A 17,303-nucleotide genomic window follows, 5' to 3' on the forward strand; every position below is an offset into this window, starting at 1 on the left:
TTGATTTAATGTACGCAGTTGACTCTCAGCGTACGCAGCATGGTCCGGTTCAGCGTACAAGAGACCCAATCCTGCAAATAAGGCATCCACTGACAACAACTCCGGAGCTTAGGAACCAAGGGAAAATACCCATTCCTGGGGACCTCTTGCAAAAGAAACATAATTATACCCACTCTTTGGGCCTCAGTACCAGATGTGTAGGTCTTAACCTGAAGTACAATTTGCAACTCTCACAAAAGGTTTTGAACATCTTGCTGTTACCAGAAAATCTGTCAGGGAGACTAACTTGTGGCTCCGCAGGAGCTGAAACAGGAACAGATGACAGCTGAGTTCGGGCGGACTCCAGCTTCTGAATTCTGGCTAGCAAGCTCTGAACCAACTGCTCCTGATCTTAGTCAAGGTCTGGACTAATACTGAGTGAGACTGAGAAGACTCATATTGCTGAAGTCTTTCAGCTAAATTCTGGACCAGCTGAGTCAAGCCCTACATTTGCTCCACCAAAGCAGACATAGCTTCCATTATGCAGGAACAAGGCAAATGCAGGTATGTGGGCCTGCTAAAATGTCACGTCTGGGAAGGGAAGGAGTGCACACTATTCTCACCCACTCCCCCTGTCCCTGCCTACTTACGTACCCGCCCTAGGTAGTGGGTCCATAACCACGGTGACATCTTCTTTGTTGTCTTTCCGTATTTTATTTATTTTTCATCTGGTTGAGACCGCGGTGACTTCGTCCATCTTCTCTCATTAGTGTCTGACGCACGGACATCATAAGCTCCTTACTTTGTAAGCAGATCCTCATCCTCTGTATAAACACAATAATCATTATAACCCTGCCAGATACTGTGCCACCTGAATATAATACTGCCAACCACTGTGCCACCTGAATATAATAGTCACACATTGCGCCCCCTGAATATAATACTGCCACACACTGTACCCCTGAATATAATACTACCACACTGAACCCTCTGAATATAATACTGCCACACACTGTACCTCTGAATATAATACTACCAAATACTGTACCCCTGAATATACTACCACACTGAATCATCTGAATATAATACTGCCACACACTGTACCCTGTGAAAATAATACTGCCACACACTGTACCCTTGAATTTAACACTACCACACTGAACCCTCTGAATATAATACTGCCACACACTGTACCCCTGAATATAATACTGCCACACACTGTACTCCTGAATATAATACTGCCACACACTGTACCCCTGAATATAATACTACCACCACACTGAACCCTTTCTATATATTGTGGCACTGGCACCATAGGCAGGATTTCTGTGCCAGTGCCACCGTACTGTGCCCCCATATATACTGTACCGCCATATGCTGTGCCACCCCATGCAACAAGAACCATGATGCACCGACCCACACTGAAACGTACCTCTGCCCTCTCTCCTCTCATTCCTGACCAGCATCCTTCGCCATGCTCCGCTGCACTTTGGTTACGCAAGGGACATTTATCACTGCTGCTCTATTGGTCACATGACAGCTTTATCACAGAATATTCAGCAGCGGCGTCTCTAGCATGACATGCACACGTTAGCCAGGACCAGCAGCAGGTAATTTAACCCTCCCCACCCTGGATGTTTACTCTGTGTCATCACGACTCAAGAGTCATGATGCACAGAGCCCTGCTGCCTGTCGCTGCCAGTCCACCACAGCTGTGGCGACCCCCCCAGCCGCCCCTTCCCTGCTCAGCAGTGTTGGCGCCTAAGGGACCGGTCCTGTCTATCATACACACACACTCATTATACATGCACACACATAAATACACACACACATCATACATGCATACACACACATCATACACCATGCATGCACACACATCATACACCATGCATGCACAATTATACATGCATACACACATCATACACCATGCATGCACAATTATACATGCATATACACCATGCATGCACACATCATACACATATCATACATGCATACACACACATCATATATGCATACACACATCATCCCTGACACCACCCCCTGCGCGGCCCGCCACCAGGAGCTGAGAATGCGAGTCGGAGGCTGCTGCAGACTAGGGGTCGACCAATTATCAGTTTGGATATTAACGGCCGATATTCATGATTTCGGACATTATCGATATGGACAATTACCTTGCCGATAATGCCCCGCCCCCCCAGCCAGAGACCGCCGCCGCTGCCCCATTGCCTCCCCCATCCCCAGTTTTATAATTACCTGTTCCCGGGGTCCGCGCTACTTCTGGCTCCAGCGGCTTCCTGCGCTATTGCTGTGTGCTGCGCAATGACGAGTGACGTCCTCAGCGTGACGTCACCGTCAGTGCGCACAGTGACAGCTCAGGACGCCGCCGGGGCCAGAAGAAGCGCGGACCCCGGGAACAGTTAATTATAAAACCGGGGATGGGGGAGGCAATGGGGCAGTGGCAGTGGTTGGACTCAAGACCGGCAGGGGGCGAGAAGCAGGCGGCGGCGGTCTCTGGCCAGACGATAGGGAGGGGGGGAAGTGATGGTGGTGGTTGGACTCAGAAGGACCCCAGGACAGGCAGGGGGAGAGAAGCGGGCGGCGGCTGTCTCTGGCCCCGCAAAAGCCGCTGCAGTTCATTGATTTAAAGCGCCCGCTTTAAATCATTGATCTACAGCTGCTTCTGTGGGGCCGGGGGGGGGGGGGGGGGGGCTGGGTCAGAGAAATAGCCGATAATTTATACCAGAATATCGGTATAAGTTATTGGCTATCGGCCTCAAAGTTCACGGATTATCGGTATCGGCCCTAAATAATCAATATCGGTCGATCCCTACTGCAGACATTAGGTGTATGAGGCCGATGCTTGTGAGTACTGCCAGGGATGAAAGACGCTAGCAGGGTTGGAGACGAGAATGCGTCAGGGGCTTGGAGCTGACATGCGTGCCTGCGTGGGGCACGGTCTGCTCCCAGCAGCCCCTCACCTCTCAGATCTGGCACGGACTGAAAGGGATCGGGCCAGCATGAAAACAATGCAAAGAAAAGGGCAGGCAGCGATGGGCCTCCCGCAATGCCAGAGGGCCAGCCTATTGGCTGGCCTGCAGTAGTGCTTACAGTGTAGTGGCAGGGGCCCCCAGGCTATGGGGCCCAGTCGCAGTTGCGACCTTTGCGACCTCTATAGCTACACCACTGCAGTAGAAGGGTAAAAATGCCAGATGTAACAGATACAATATAAATGCTAGCTAGGAGTACACAGAGCTCTTTAGCAGGCAAAGATTGGGAGTAGACTGCCAGCTAAAATAGGCCCAGACTAGATGCTCACATAAAGGTAAGCTGACCAGCCCAGACAGGTGGGCGTAGCCCAAAGCAAAACAAAGCAGAGAGAGAGAGCTGTCAGAAACGTTTAACCCCACGGATCCTGATAAGGATATGCTATCCTAAAATATCCGTGTTACCTTAAATTACATGTGTGTATACTCCATAAAAGAACAATTTTGGAGGATCTTTTCTTTTAACTCAGAATTCTGTTCTTCTTCCTTGAAATTAACAAATAAATTACCAGTGGGTGTTACCATTCCCCTTATCACAGGGCTGCATCTCTGCACAAGTAGCAGCAATTGGACAGTGTGTAAGACTCTTCCCCCTGGCCGAACCTCTGCCCTTCCCCTATTCCACCCGAATATCTAATCGTGCCCAACTCCTAAAAAAAATAAAAATCAAAAATAATATATATATATATATATATATATATATATATACAGTGGTCCCTCAACATACAATGGTAATTCTTTCCAAACGAGCCATTGTTTGTCGAATCCATCGTATGTTGAGGGATACGTGCAATGTAAAGTATAGCAAGCTGTACTCACCTGTCCCCGCCGCTCGAGATGGTGTCCCCGCCGCTCCCGATGGTGATCCCGGACCTCCGCTGGGCTCTCCGCTGTCTTCTCCGGTCCTCCGCTGTCTTCTCCGGTCCTCTTCTGTCTTCTCCGGTCCTCTTCTGTCTTCTACGGTCCTCTTCTGTCTTCTCCGGTCCTCTTCTGTCTTCCGCAAGGCCTTTCTGGGCCTGTGTAGCGACGTCATTACGCCGCTGCGTACGCCATTCCTATTGGATGGCGTGCGCAGCAGCGTATTGACGTCATCGGAGAGGGCCGAGAAGACGCCGGAAGACCAGCGCTGGACCCGGAGCATCGTGGAGGGGTAAGTAATACCGCACCACACGGGGAACATTAAGCTGCTATCCGGCAGCAGCTTAAGCATTTGGCGCTGCCGGATAGCACTTAATGCGATGGCCCCGACATGAAAAAGCATCGTATGTCGATGCTGACATCGACATGCGATGGCCTCTGAGAGGCCATCGTATGTCGATTTCATCATATGTCGGGGCCATCGTAGGTCGGGAGGGTCACTGTATACAGTGCATAGTGAAAGTATTCGGCCCCCGTGAACTTTTCGACCTTTTGCCATAGAAACATAGAATGTGTTGGGTAGGAGCAGCTTTAGCGTTGTAAGTTTATTTAAGTCTATTTTATGTAAAAAGGAAAGTGAATGTAATTTCATCATATTTCTATTGGCTGTGCGGCTAATGCAAGCTATTGTTTTCTATCAGCCATTATGCCCATGAGGATAACTGCAGTTTCATTTAATAGGGGGAATAACAGACAGTCAATAAAATAGTCAGCCCTCATATTCACCACTATATATAATATATCTGCAGCAATGGAGACCAGACCAGCTGCAAGTCAATAGGGAACTGCAAAATGCACCTGCCGTTTTTCAGTTTGGCATTTTTTTTTAAATCCTTTTGGCGTTTTTCTGGAAAAAATCTTGGCGTTTTTCTCCCATAAAAGTGTATGGGAGTGAAAAAACTTCCCAAAAAAGTAATATGGGTTTTAACATTGGCGTTTTTGCCGTGGGTTTTAACTCTTTTTTTTACTTAAACGATCGAAAAAAGATACAGTAGGGATAGAAAAATTGTAGGGCACAAATGTTTAAAGTTTTATTTGAAATATTCGAGCAGGGAACCATTTATGTCCTAAATATTTTTTTAGATATATAAATACAAAAAAACCAAGGACAGAGCATGTAGGACCCCTTAATAATGATAATGGGGAGGTTGTCACGGGCGATCAAGAGAAGGCGGAACTACTGAATGGGTTCTTTAGTTCTGTATATACTATGGAAGAAGGAGCTGACATTGGCCAGGTCAGTGCTGGTAACACATCATATAATGTATTGAACTGGCTTAATGTAGAGATGGTACAAGGTAAGTTAAGTAAAGTAAATGTAAGCAAATCTCCAGGGCCGGATGGACTACACCCAAGAGTTCTTAGAGAGGTAAGTTCAGTAATATCTGTACCCTTGTTCATGATATTTAGAGATTCTCTGGTGTCTGGTATTGTGCCAAGGGACTGGCGCAAGGCTAATGTGGTACCAATCTTCAAGAAGGGCTCTAGGTCTTCGCCAGGCAATTATAGACCGGTAAGTCTGCATTGTGGGTAAATTGTTTGAAGGACTTATAAGGGATTACATACAGGAATACATAGGGGATAATAGTATTATAAGTGATAGCCAGCATGGGTTTACTAAGGATAGAAGTTGTCAAACCAATCTAATTTGCTTTTATGAAGAGGTGAGTAGAAGCCTTGACAGAGGAATGGCTGTGGATATAGTGTTTCTGGATTTTGCCAAAGCGTTTGATACTGTCCCTCACAGATGTCTGACAGGTAAGTTAAGGTCCTTGGGCTTGGAAACTTTAGTTTGTAACTGGATTGAACACTGGCTCATGGATCGTACCCAGAGAGTGGTGGTCAATGATTCGTACTCTGATTGGTCCCCGGTTATTAGTGGTGTACCCCAAGGTTCAGTACTGGGCCCGCTGCTGTTTAATTTATTTATCAATGATATAGAGGATGGTATGAACAGCTCTGTTTCTATCTTTGCAGATGACACCAAGCTTTGTAGCACGGTACAGTCTATAGAGGATGTGCATAAGTTACAAGATAACTTGGATAGACTAAGTGTCTGGGCATCCACTTGGCAAATGAGGTTCAATGTGGATAAATGTAAAGTTATGCATCTGGGTACTAATAACCTGCATGCGTCGTATGTCTTAGGGGGGATTAAACTGGCAGAGTCACTGGTAGAGAAGGATCTGGGTGTACTTGTAGATCACAGACTACAAAATAGCATGCAATGTCAGGCTGCTGCTTCCAAAGCCGGCAGGATATTGTCATGTATCAAAAGAGGCATGGACTCAAGGGACAGGGACATAATACTCCCCCTTTATAAAGCATTGGTATGGCCTCACCTGGAATATGCTGTTCAGTTTTGGTCGCCTGTTCATAAAAGGGACACTGCGGAGTTGGAAAGGGTGCAGAGACGCACGACTAAACTAATATGGGGCATGGAACATCTTAGCTATGAGGAGCGATTAAAGGAGTTACAATTGTTTAGCCTTGAGAAGAGACGTTTAAGGGGGGATATGATAAACGTATATAAGTATATAAATGGCCCATACAAAAAATATGGAGAAAAACTGTTCCAGGTTAAACCCCCCCAAAGGACGAGGGGGCACTCCCTCCGTCTGGAGAAGAAAAGGTTTAGTCTAAAGGGGCGACACGCCTTCTTTACCGTGAGGACTGTGAATTTATGGAACGGTCTACCTCAGGAACTGGTCACAGCAGGAACAATTAACAGCTTTAAAACAGGGTTAGATACATTCCTGGAACAAAATAACATTAATGCTTATGCAGAATAATAAAACTACATCCCTTTCCCTTATCCCCTTACACACTTCCCTTCAATCCCCTGGTTGGACTTGATGGACGTATGTCTTTTTTCAACCATACTAACTATGTAACTATGTAACTATGTGAGCGGTCAGGTACTGAAAAATGCACCGACAATATTAAAAATGGCTAAGGGGTCCGTCCATGTGATTTTTAAATTAAAATTTATTCTTCTATTTTTTTGTTTACTTTTTTAATAACAATGTTGTATATAAAGCCTTTTATTAATTTAATGTAAAAGCAGTGTAAAGTGTAATATGTATATTTTTTTTAACTATATGTCTGCACATTATTTTGTTCCTACTACTACTCCCAGCATGGAACAGAGTGCGCTACATGTTGGGAGCAGCAGTACCTGCAGTTTGGGACAGGTCGCCGTGTCTTACTTTTGAGACCTGTTGTGATCGTCACTTATATTCCTGAGATGCGGGCGGCATGCTGCACCGCTCCGCATCCCTGCTCTTTACTTCGGCCGGACAGTAATGTGAATAGAACCTCACATCACTGATATATATTAGCTGCTCAAAGCCATGATTGGCCGGCACTGTTGACATTTTACTTTGTACATGTATTTTTATAGATAATTTTATCATTTTTGCACAAATAGGTTTACTTTTACTGTCCCTGCTAAGCAATTTTGCAACCTAGTAACAAGTGGTAGTTACTATAGGCTTTCTTCTTATACTACATATATATATATATATATATATATATATATATATATATACACACACACACTGCTAAAAAATTAAGGGAACACTTAAACAACACAATGAAACTTCCACTCAGGAAGCAACACTGATTGACAATCAATTTCACATGTTGTTGTGCAAATAGAACAGACAACAGATGGAAATTAAAGGCAATTAGAAAGACACCCCTCATAAAGGAGTGATTATGCAGGTGGTGACCACAGACCACTTCTCAGTTCCTATGCTTCCTGGCTGATGTTTTGGTCACTTTTGAATGCTGGCGGTGCTTTTACTCTAGTGGTAGCAGGAGACAGAGTCTACAACCCACACAAGCGGCTCAGGTAGTGCAGGTCATCCAGGAGCGCACAACAATGCAAGCTGTGGCAAGAAGATTTGCTGTGTCTGTCAGCATAGTGTCCAGAGCATAGAGGCGCTACCAGGAGACAGGCCAGTACATCAGGAGACGTGGAGGAGGCCGTAGTAGAGCAACAACCCAGCAGCAGGACCGCTACCTCCACCTTTGTGCAAGGAGGAGCAGGAGGAGCACTGCCAGACCCCTGCAAAATGACCTCCAGCAGGCAGCAAATGTGCATATGACCACTCAAACGGTCAGAAACAGACTCCATGAGAGTGGTATGAAGGCCCGACATCCACAGGTGGGGATTGTTGTGCTTACAGCCCAACACCGTGCCGGACGTTTGGCATTTGCAAATTCGCCACTGGCGCTCTGTGCTCTTTACAAATGAAAGCAGGTTCACACTGAGCACATGTGACAGACATGACAGAGTCTGGAGATGCCGTGGAGAACGTTCTGCTGCCTGCAACATCCTCCAGTATGACAGGTTTGGCGGTGGGTCAGTAATGGTGTGGGGTTGCATTTCTTTGGGGGGGGGGGGGGACGTACACAGACCTCCATGTGCATGCCAGAGGTAGCCTGACTGACATTAGGTACCGAGATGAGATCCTCAGACCCCTTGTGAGACCATATGCTGGTGCGGTTGGTCCTGGGTTTCAATTAACTCCTTAAGGACGTAGGGTGTTCCTGTACGCCCTAAGCCCGGTCCTGGTGTTTAAAACGGGGTCATGCCTAATCATAGCCGGGACCCTGAGCTAACAGCGCGCGGCATCGATCGTTGTGCTGCATGCTGTTAACCCTTCAGACGCGGCGATCGAAGTTGACCGCCGCGTCTGAAAGCGAAAGTAAACGCTTCCCGACAGCTCAGTCGGGCTGATCGGGACATCGCGATAAAATCGCGATGTTCCGATCAGCTGGGACGCAGGCGGATGTCTCCTTACCTGTCTCCGTGGTGTCCGATCATCGATTGATTGCTCCAAGTCTGAGCTACAGGCTTGAGCAATCAAGCCCCTATCTCACTGATCAGCATAGGAGATCAGTGTGTGCAGTGCTATAGCTCCCTATGGGAGCTATAGCACTGCAAAAAAAATTTGAAAAAATAAGTTAACAAAGGTCATTTAACCCCTTCCCTAATAAAAGTTTGCCCCCTTTTAAAAATCACCCCCCTTTTCCCATAAAAAAAACTGTAAATAAAAATAAACATATGTAGTATCGCCGCATGCGGGAATGTCAGAACTATGAAAATAGATCGTTAATTAAATCACACGGTCAATGGTGTGCGCGGAAAAAAATTCCAAAGTCCAAAATAGTGTATTTTTGGTCCCTTTTTATATCATGAAAAAATAAATAAAAAGTGATCAAAAAGTCCAATCAATACAAAAATGGTACCGATAAAAATTTCAGAACACGGTGCAAAAAATGAGCCCTCATACCGGCCCATTCGCAGAAAAAAAAAAAAGTTATAGGGGTTAGAAGATGAGAATTTTTAACATATAAATTTTCCTGCATATAGTTATGATTTTTTTCCAAAGTACGACAATATCCAACCTATATAAGTAGGGTATCATTTTAACCATAAGGACCTACAAAATAAAGATAAGGTGTTATTTTTACCGAAAAATTAACTGCGTAGAAATGGAAGCCCCCAAAAGATACAAAATTACATTTTTTCTTCAATTTTGTCACATAATGATTTTTTTTTCTGTTTTGCCGTGGATATTTGGGTGAAATGACTAAGGTAACTGCAAAGTAGAATTGGTGGCGCAAGAAATAAGCCATCATATGGAATTTTATGTGCAAAACTGAAAGCGTTATGATTTTTAGAAGGTGATGAGGAAAAAATGAAAATGCAAAAACGGAAAAACCCTGCGTCCTTAAGGGGTTACTGCAAGACAGTGCTAGACCTCATGTGTCTGGAGTATGTCAGCAGTTCCTGCAAGAGTAAGGCATTGATGCTATGGACTGGCCCACCCGTTCCCCAGGCCTGAATCCGATTGAGCACATCTGGGACATCATGCCTCACTCCATCCACCAACCCCATGTTGCACCACTGGCATCAGGAGCTTGCCCAGGTGTTGTAGGGAGGTCATACGGGCACGTGGAGGCCACACACACACTACTGAGCCTCATTTTGACTTGTTTTAAGGACATTACATCAAAGTTGGATCAGACTGTAGTGCGGTTTTCAATTTGATTTTGAATGTGATTCCATATCCAGACCTCCATGAGTTGATAAATTTGATTTCGATTGACAATTTTGGTGTGATTTGTTCTCAGCACATTTAACTATGTAAAGACGAAAGTATTTCATACAATTAGTTAATTCATTCAGATCTAGGATGTGTTATCTTAGTGTTCCCTTAATTTTTTTGAGCAGTGTATATATGTACATTTACATATATATATATATATATATATATATATATATATACACATATACCTTCATGGCTGCAAATGTTGTCACCCCTGAAATTTTTATAGAAAATGAAGTATTTATCACAAAAAAAGAATTGCAGTAACATATGTTTTGCTATACACATGCTTATTCCCTTTGGGGGGCATTTACTAAGGGGTTTAGTCATTTTTTTCTGACTATTTTTGGCGCAAAATTGTCGCAATTGCGCCTACCCTATAAATTGTGCGACTTTCCCTAGCAAGAGCTAGAAAGTCAAATTTTTTTTTCCCGCTTAATTTACGCAAGTTTTCAGTTTCGACTTGCAGTGGTCAGGAATTTATTAACTGAGACAGTCGCAGTTGCGCAATAAACTGTCGCAACGGCCGTAAAAATTGACTAAATTTACTCCAGCTCCAACATGGAGCAGGAAAAGCTGCTGCCGCCCGGGCTCCGACATACTTTCTCCCCGCTACCCTCACTGCGCTACCAGGACACTACAGTCACTACAGTGATTTACATCCCACCCCTCTCACCTGCCAGCGCCACACAACTCCCATCTGTCTGCTGTTGCAAGACTACAAGTCCCAGCATGGCCTTACAGTGAGGACACGCTGGGAGTTGTAGTCTTGGAGCAGCGGGAGCTGAGCGGCGCGGGCGGGAGACAAGGGGGGGGGGGGGTAGCGGGGAGGCCGTATGAGGAGCCCGGACGGGAGACAAGGGGGGGGGGGGTAGCGGGGAGGCCGTATGAGGAGCCCGGGCGGCTGCACTGTAATGTCAGCCCGGGCTCCTGCCCTGAGAGCCATAGGCTTTGGCTGTCAGGGCATGCTGGGTGTTGTAGTTTTGCAACAGCTGGAGGGCCACAGTTTGCAGACCACTGGTGTGTGGTCTGTAAACTGTAGTCCTCCAGCTGTTGCAAAACTAAACAGCTGAAGGGGACCGGCGAAGAAGTTCACTTACCCTTCCGAGGCTCCAGCGACGATCGCTGACGGAGATCGTCGCGCGGCAGTGTCGCGCGGCAGTGTCGCGCAGCGCTGGATCCTACGGAAGCCGGTAAGTTGCGCAAGCTTCCCAACCAGGGTGCCTCCAAATGTTGCAAGACTACAACTCCCAGCATGCCTGGACACCCTTTGGCTGTCCGGGCATGCTGGGAGTTGTAGTTTTGCAACAGCTGGAGGCACCCTTGCTGGGAAACACTGGCCTAAAACAGTGTTTCCCAACCAGGGTGCCTCCAGATGTTGCAAGACTACAACTCCCAGCATGCCTGGACAGCCATTGGCTGTCCGGGCATGCTGGGAGTTGTAGTTTTGCAACAGCTGGAGGCACCCTTGTTGGGAAACACTGGCCTAAAACAGTGTTTCCCAACCAGGGTGCCTCCAGATGTTGCAAGACTACAACTCCCAGCATGCCTGGACAGCCATTGGCTGTCCAGGCATGCTGGGAGTTGTAGTTTTGCAACAGCTGGAGGACCACAGTTTGCAGACCCCTGGTTTGTGGTCTGTAAACTGTAGTCCTCCAGCTGTTGCAAAACTAAACAGATGAAGGGGACCGGCGAAGAGGTTCACTTACCCTTCCGAGGCTCCAGCGACGATCGCTGTCGGAGATCGTCGCGCGGCACTGTCGCGCGGCAGTGTCGCGCGGCAGTGTCATGCAGCGCTGGATCCTACGGAAGCCGGTAAGTTGCGCAGGCTTCCCAACCAGGGTGCCTCCAGTTGTTGCAAGACTACAACTCCCAGCATGCCTGGACAGCCTTTGACTGTCCAGGCATGCTGGGGCTTGTAGTTTTGCAACATCTGGAGGCACCCTGGTTGGGAAACACTGTTTTAGGCCAGTGTTTCCCAGCCAGGTTGCCTCCAGATGTTGCAAAACTACAACTCCCAGCATGCCTAGACAGCCTTTGACTGTCCAGGCATGCTGGGACTTGTAGTTTTGCAACATCTGGAGGCACCCTGGTTGGGAAACACTGTTTTAGGCCAGTGTTTCCCAGCCAGGTTGCCTCCAGATGTTGCAAAACTACAACTCCCAGCATGCCTAGACAGCCTTTGACTGTCCAGGCATGCTGGGACTTGTAGTTTTGCAACATCTGGAGGCACCCTGGTTGGGAAACACTGTTTTAGGCCAGTGTTTCCCAGCCAGGTTGCCTCCAGATGTTGCAAAACTACAACTCCCAGCATGCCTAGACAGCCTTTGACTGTCCAGGCATGCTGGGGCTTGTAGCTTTGCAACATCTGGAGGCACCCTGGTTGGGAAACACTGGCCTAAAACAGTGTTTCCCAACCAGGGTGCCTCCAGATGTTGCAAAACTACAAGTCCCAGGTTGGGAAACACTGTGCCCGGCCTCCGCCCCACCTTACTGTAAGGGCATGCTGGGAGTTGTAGTCCTGCAGCTGGGGGCAGGGGACAAGCTTGTCACATTTATTATCACCTGCTCACACATCTCCTGCACCACACAACTACAACTCCCAGCATGTCCTTACTGTAAGGGCATGCTGGCAGTTGTAGTCGTGCGGGGCGGGAGATGTGTGAGCAGGTGATAATAAATGTACTAACCCATTTTTTTTGTTTTCTTCTCATTTCAGATCCGTTTATCCTGTGGACTCCTTCGGATTCGGTGGACTACTTCGATGACCAGCGTTTTTCTTTGTTTGATTTTAATAAAATGGTTAACGAGGGCTTGTGGGGGAGTGTTTTTTGTAATAAAAATTTTTTAAAACCTGTTGTGTTTTTTTCTTACTTTACTAGACAGGCTTAGTAGTGGAAGCTGTCTTATAGACAGAGTCCATTACTAACCTGGGCTTAGCGCTAGCCACAAAAACAGCTAGCGCTAACCCCCTATTATTACCCCGGTACCCAACGCCACAGGGGTGCCGGGAAGAGCCGGTACCAACAGGCCTGGAGCGTCAAAAATGGCGCTCCTGGGCCTAGGCGGTAACAGGCTGGCGTTATTTAGGCTGGGGAGGGCCAGTAACAATGGTCCTCGCCCACCCTGGGAACGTCAGGCTGTTACTGTTTGGTTGGTATTTGGCTGAGAATGAAAATAGGGGGGACCCTATGCGTTTTTTTTTTTTAAATAAATAATTAAATATATTTAAAAAAAGCATAGGGTCCCCCTATTTTTATTCTCAACCAAATACCAACCAAACAGTAAGAGCCTGACGTTACCAGGGTGGGCGAGGACCATTGTTACTGGCCCTCCCCAACCTAAATAACGCCAGCCTGTTACCGCCTAGGCCCAGGAGCGCCATTTTTGACGCTCCGGGCCTGTTGGTACCGGCTCTTCCCGGCATCCCTGTGGTGTTGGGTACCGGGGTAATAATTGGGGGTTAGCGCTAGCTGTTTTTGTGGCTAACGCTAAGCCCGGTTTAGTAATGGACTCAGTCTATAAGACAGCTTCCACTACTAAGCCTGTCTAGTAAAGTAAAATAAAAATAAAACACAACAGGTTTTAAAAAAAATTTATTACAAAAAACACTCCCCCACAAGCCCTCGTTAACCATTTTATTAACATCAAGCAAAGAAAAACGCTGGTCATCGAAGTAGTCCACCGAATCCGAAGGAGTCCACAGGATACACAGATCTGTAGAAGAAGTAACCAAAAAAAAAAAAAGTGTAAGTACATTTAGGGAGAAAAAAACTGTGTTAAAAAAATGTAATAAACACACACACACACACACACACACTAAACGCCGTTTACCACTTCTGAGCCATGACTACAATTTACAGTGATCCCTCAACTTACAATGGCCTCAACATACAATAGTTTCAACATACAATGGTCTTTTCTGGACCATCGTAAGTTGAAACCAGACTCAACATACAATGCTACAGACAGTCCAGATCTGTAAAACGTGTCAATGGCTGGAAGAACCAACCAATCAAAATGGGCATTCACTGGTAAAACCCCTGTATTACTGAAGTGTATGCACTGACTGGTATTACATGTTCTGTACACTTTACCTGTATCAGGGTTAGCTGCTCTTTTGGACACCAGGTGAGGGCAACTCCATTACTTGTTTTGGACATTGCCTGTACTGTACAGGACCCCTGAAGAAGCTCCTGTCCTCTACATAGACCAGTGTTTGCCAAGCAGGGTGGCCCCATTTTTTGCAAAACTACAACTCCCAGCATGCCCGGACAGCCTTTGGCTGTCCAGGCATGCTGGGAGTTATAGTTTTGCAACAGCTGGAGGCTCCCTGCTTGGGAAACACTGACATAGACAGTGAGTTACAGCTCCCAGCAGATCTTTCTTACTTTTATATGTAAGGATTTGCTTTATCTATATCAGTTATCTACTTATTTTTCTTTGTCACTTTTTCCTATTTTTGGATGACATTTTGGTGCCTTTAGAACCAATTACCCTGTTTCCATAGAGTTATGGTCTCAACATACAATGGTTTCAACTTACAATGGTTTTCCTGGAACCAATTAATATTGTAACTTGAGGGACCACTGTAGTTATTGAATTATTTAGATGTGGTGAAAAAGCTAAAAAAAACTCAAAAACAAAAGATCCAGAAGGAAACCAGCAGCCAAACCTATTCAGACAGCAGGAAAAAGGAACAGACTATTTTTTCTACTACATGAAGTAAATTTCCCACTTTTGCCTATGTGTGCCAAATTTATTAATGCCGTGCAACAATTTAGTAAATTTGTCGCACATAGTCAAAAATGAAGTAGAAAAAAACAGGGTAAAAACCAGACTACATAGTAAAAGATTAGTAAATGCCCCCCTTTGTGTGTATTGGAACTAAACCAAAAAAAGGGAGGAAAAAAGCAAATTGGACATAATGTCACACCAAACTCCAAAAATGGGCTGGAGAAAATTATTGGCACCCTTAACTTAATATTTGGTTGCACACCCTTTGGAAAAAATAACTGAAATCAGTCACTTCCTATAACCATCAATAAGCTTCTTACAACTCTCAGCCGGAATGTTGGACCACATTTACGGCCATGACTGTATATGTATATATATATATATATATATATATATATATATATATATAAATATATGGTCCATAGAAACAAAAAAAGATATCCGCACTCACCGCAGGATTCGAGACTTGATTCTCCTATATAGAGCAGCCGGCAGGTCTTGGTGACTGGTGATGCAGAGCGTTCAGAGGCTATTAAAGGCAATTTCGCGCACAAAGTGCTTCTTCCGGACTCCAGTCACGTCATCACGCTGTGCCTTTTAACTAAAGGTGAAGGTGAGGTGTGGTCACGTGATCGCAACAGGTGAGCAAGAATACAGGTGCAAAACATAAAAGAGCGCAATATTAGAATAAGCTTCAGAACTAGATACAAAAATTCATTTGAGAAATTAAATAGAATAAGAACCGTATATTATAAGCTGATTTAAAGAAATGGTGCAATATTGATTCTGTTGTTAAAGCCAAGTGGACCCTGCACATCCAATCGAAGTATCCACATTGCTTCAGAGCGAAGCAAGCGGGTCTCACGGTCTAAAGTGGAGGGAAGGTGTTTGATCACTTCTAGTCCCCCAAATCTGATACTGTCTGTTATGTACTTCACGCATATGTTGAATAAAACGGAAAGCTCCGATGCCTGTTTTAATAGAATAAAGATGTTTACGTATTCGTATTCTAAGAGGTCTAATCGTTTTTCCTATATAGAATCACAGACAGCTGCATATAACAAAATATACTACATAGTTCGTGCGTCAGGTAATCAGATCATGAATGGAACAAAAGGAATGTCCTCATTTTATATGGTCAGTATTGATGTTGAATTTGTATTATGGACAACTACCAAATTTTTTACTGCCTTTTGGACTATATTTTCTTTAAATCAGCTTATAATATACGGTTCTTATTCTATTTCTTTTCTCAAATGAATTTTTGCGTCTAGTTCTGAAGCTTATTCTAATATTGTGCTCTTTTATGTTTTGCACCCGTATCCTTGCTCACCTGTTGTGATCATGTGACCACACTTCACCTTTAATTAAAAGGCACAGCGTGATGACGTGACTTGAGGCCGGAAGAATCGCTTTGTGCGCTAAATTGCCGCTAATAGCCTCTGAACGCGCTGCATCACCAGTCGCCGAGACCCGCCGGCTGCTCTATAGGATAAAGTCGCGAATCCTGGGATGAGTGCGGATATCTTTTTTTGTTTCCATGGACCATATATGTGACGCATCTATCCTTAACTTTATCCTAGCACCACCGACGACTTTTACTAATGGTCTCCATTATCACTATTCTTCCCAATACCTGGGCATTCCTAATGCTGATACAATAGTTCACCCTCTCATTACCTGCCTTGACAGTAGTGCCACCTGGTTTATCACTTCCCACATTAGTTATATATATATATATATATATATATATATATGCAAATAAGATGAATGTCCAGCACAAGATCCGTGGAGGAATGCGTGCTTTATTCAGTTAAAAACCGTGGTCATACAGGATAACAGGTGTGACGCGTTTCAGCCTCTCGCAGGAGGCTGAAACGCATCACACCTGTTATCCTGTATGACCGCGCTTTTTAACTAAATAAAGCACGCATTCCTCCACGGATCTTGTGCTGGACATTCTTCTGTTTTGCATTACCCGTGGCGTGGTCCGTGCACAATTGGCTATAAGGAGGTGAGCTGGACTACCTATTACTCTTATATATATATGTATATATATATATATATATAGTAAGCCTGCGCTCTACGCAGAAAGCTTATAAAGGAGGGGGGGGGCAGCTGGTTGACGGATCCCCACTGATCAGATATTGATGGTGTCAAGCCCAAGGCCTGATTATTAACCTCTTCAGGACATAGGGCCCTGCATTCCGAGCCCTTAAGGACCGAGGGCGTATCCATACGCCCGTGGGAATTCCGGTCCCCACCGCTAGCCGGTTGGGCACCGGAGCCGGATGCCTGCTGAAATCGTTCAGCAGGCATCCCGGCATATTGCCAAGGGGGGTCATTATGCCCCCCCATGTAGGCGATGGCTGCAGATCGCTGGACAATTCAGTCCAGCGATCTGCGGCGATTCCGGGGTCTCTGACGGCCCCGAACAGCCATAGCCTGCAGGGGTGAGGTGGCACTGGTGCCACCTCACGATCGCACTGATTCGTCGGTTTAC

At 45.7% G+C, this 17,303-nt stretch overlaps 1 protein-coding gene across 5 annotated transcripts in view; it reads right to left on the bottom strand.

The window, feature by feature from the left end:
* Nucleotides 1-17,303, bottom strand: part of RNF212 (ring finger protein 212) — a 102,525-nt gene that overhangs the window by 28,373 nt on the left and 56,849 nt on the right. The window lies entirely within an intron of this gene.

This window comes from Hyla sarda, chromosome 4 (assembly GCF_029499605.1).
Source record: "Hyla sarda isolate aHylSar1 chromosome 4, aHylSar1.hap1, whole genome shotgun sequence".
NCBI classification, from domain to species: Eukaryota; Metazoa; Chordata; class Amphibia; order Anura; family Hylidae; genus Hyla; species Hyla sarda.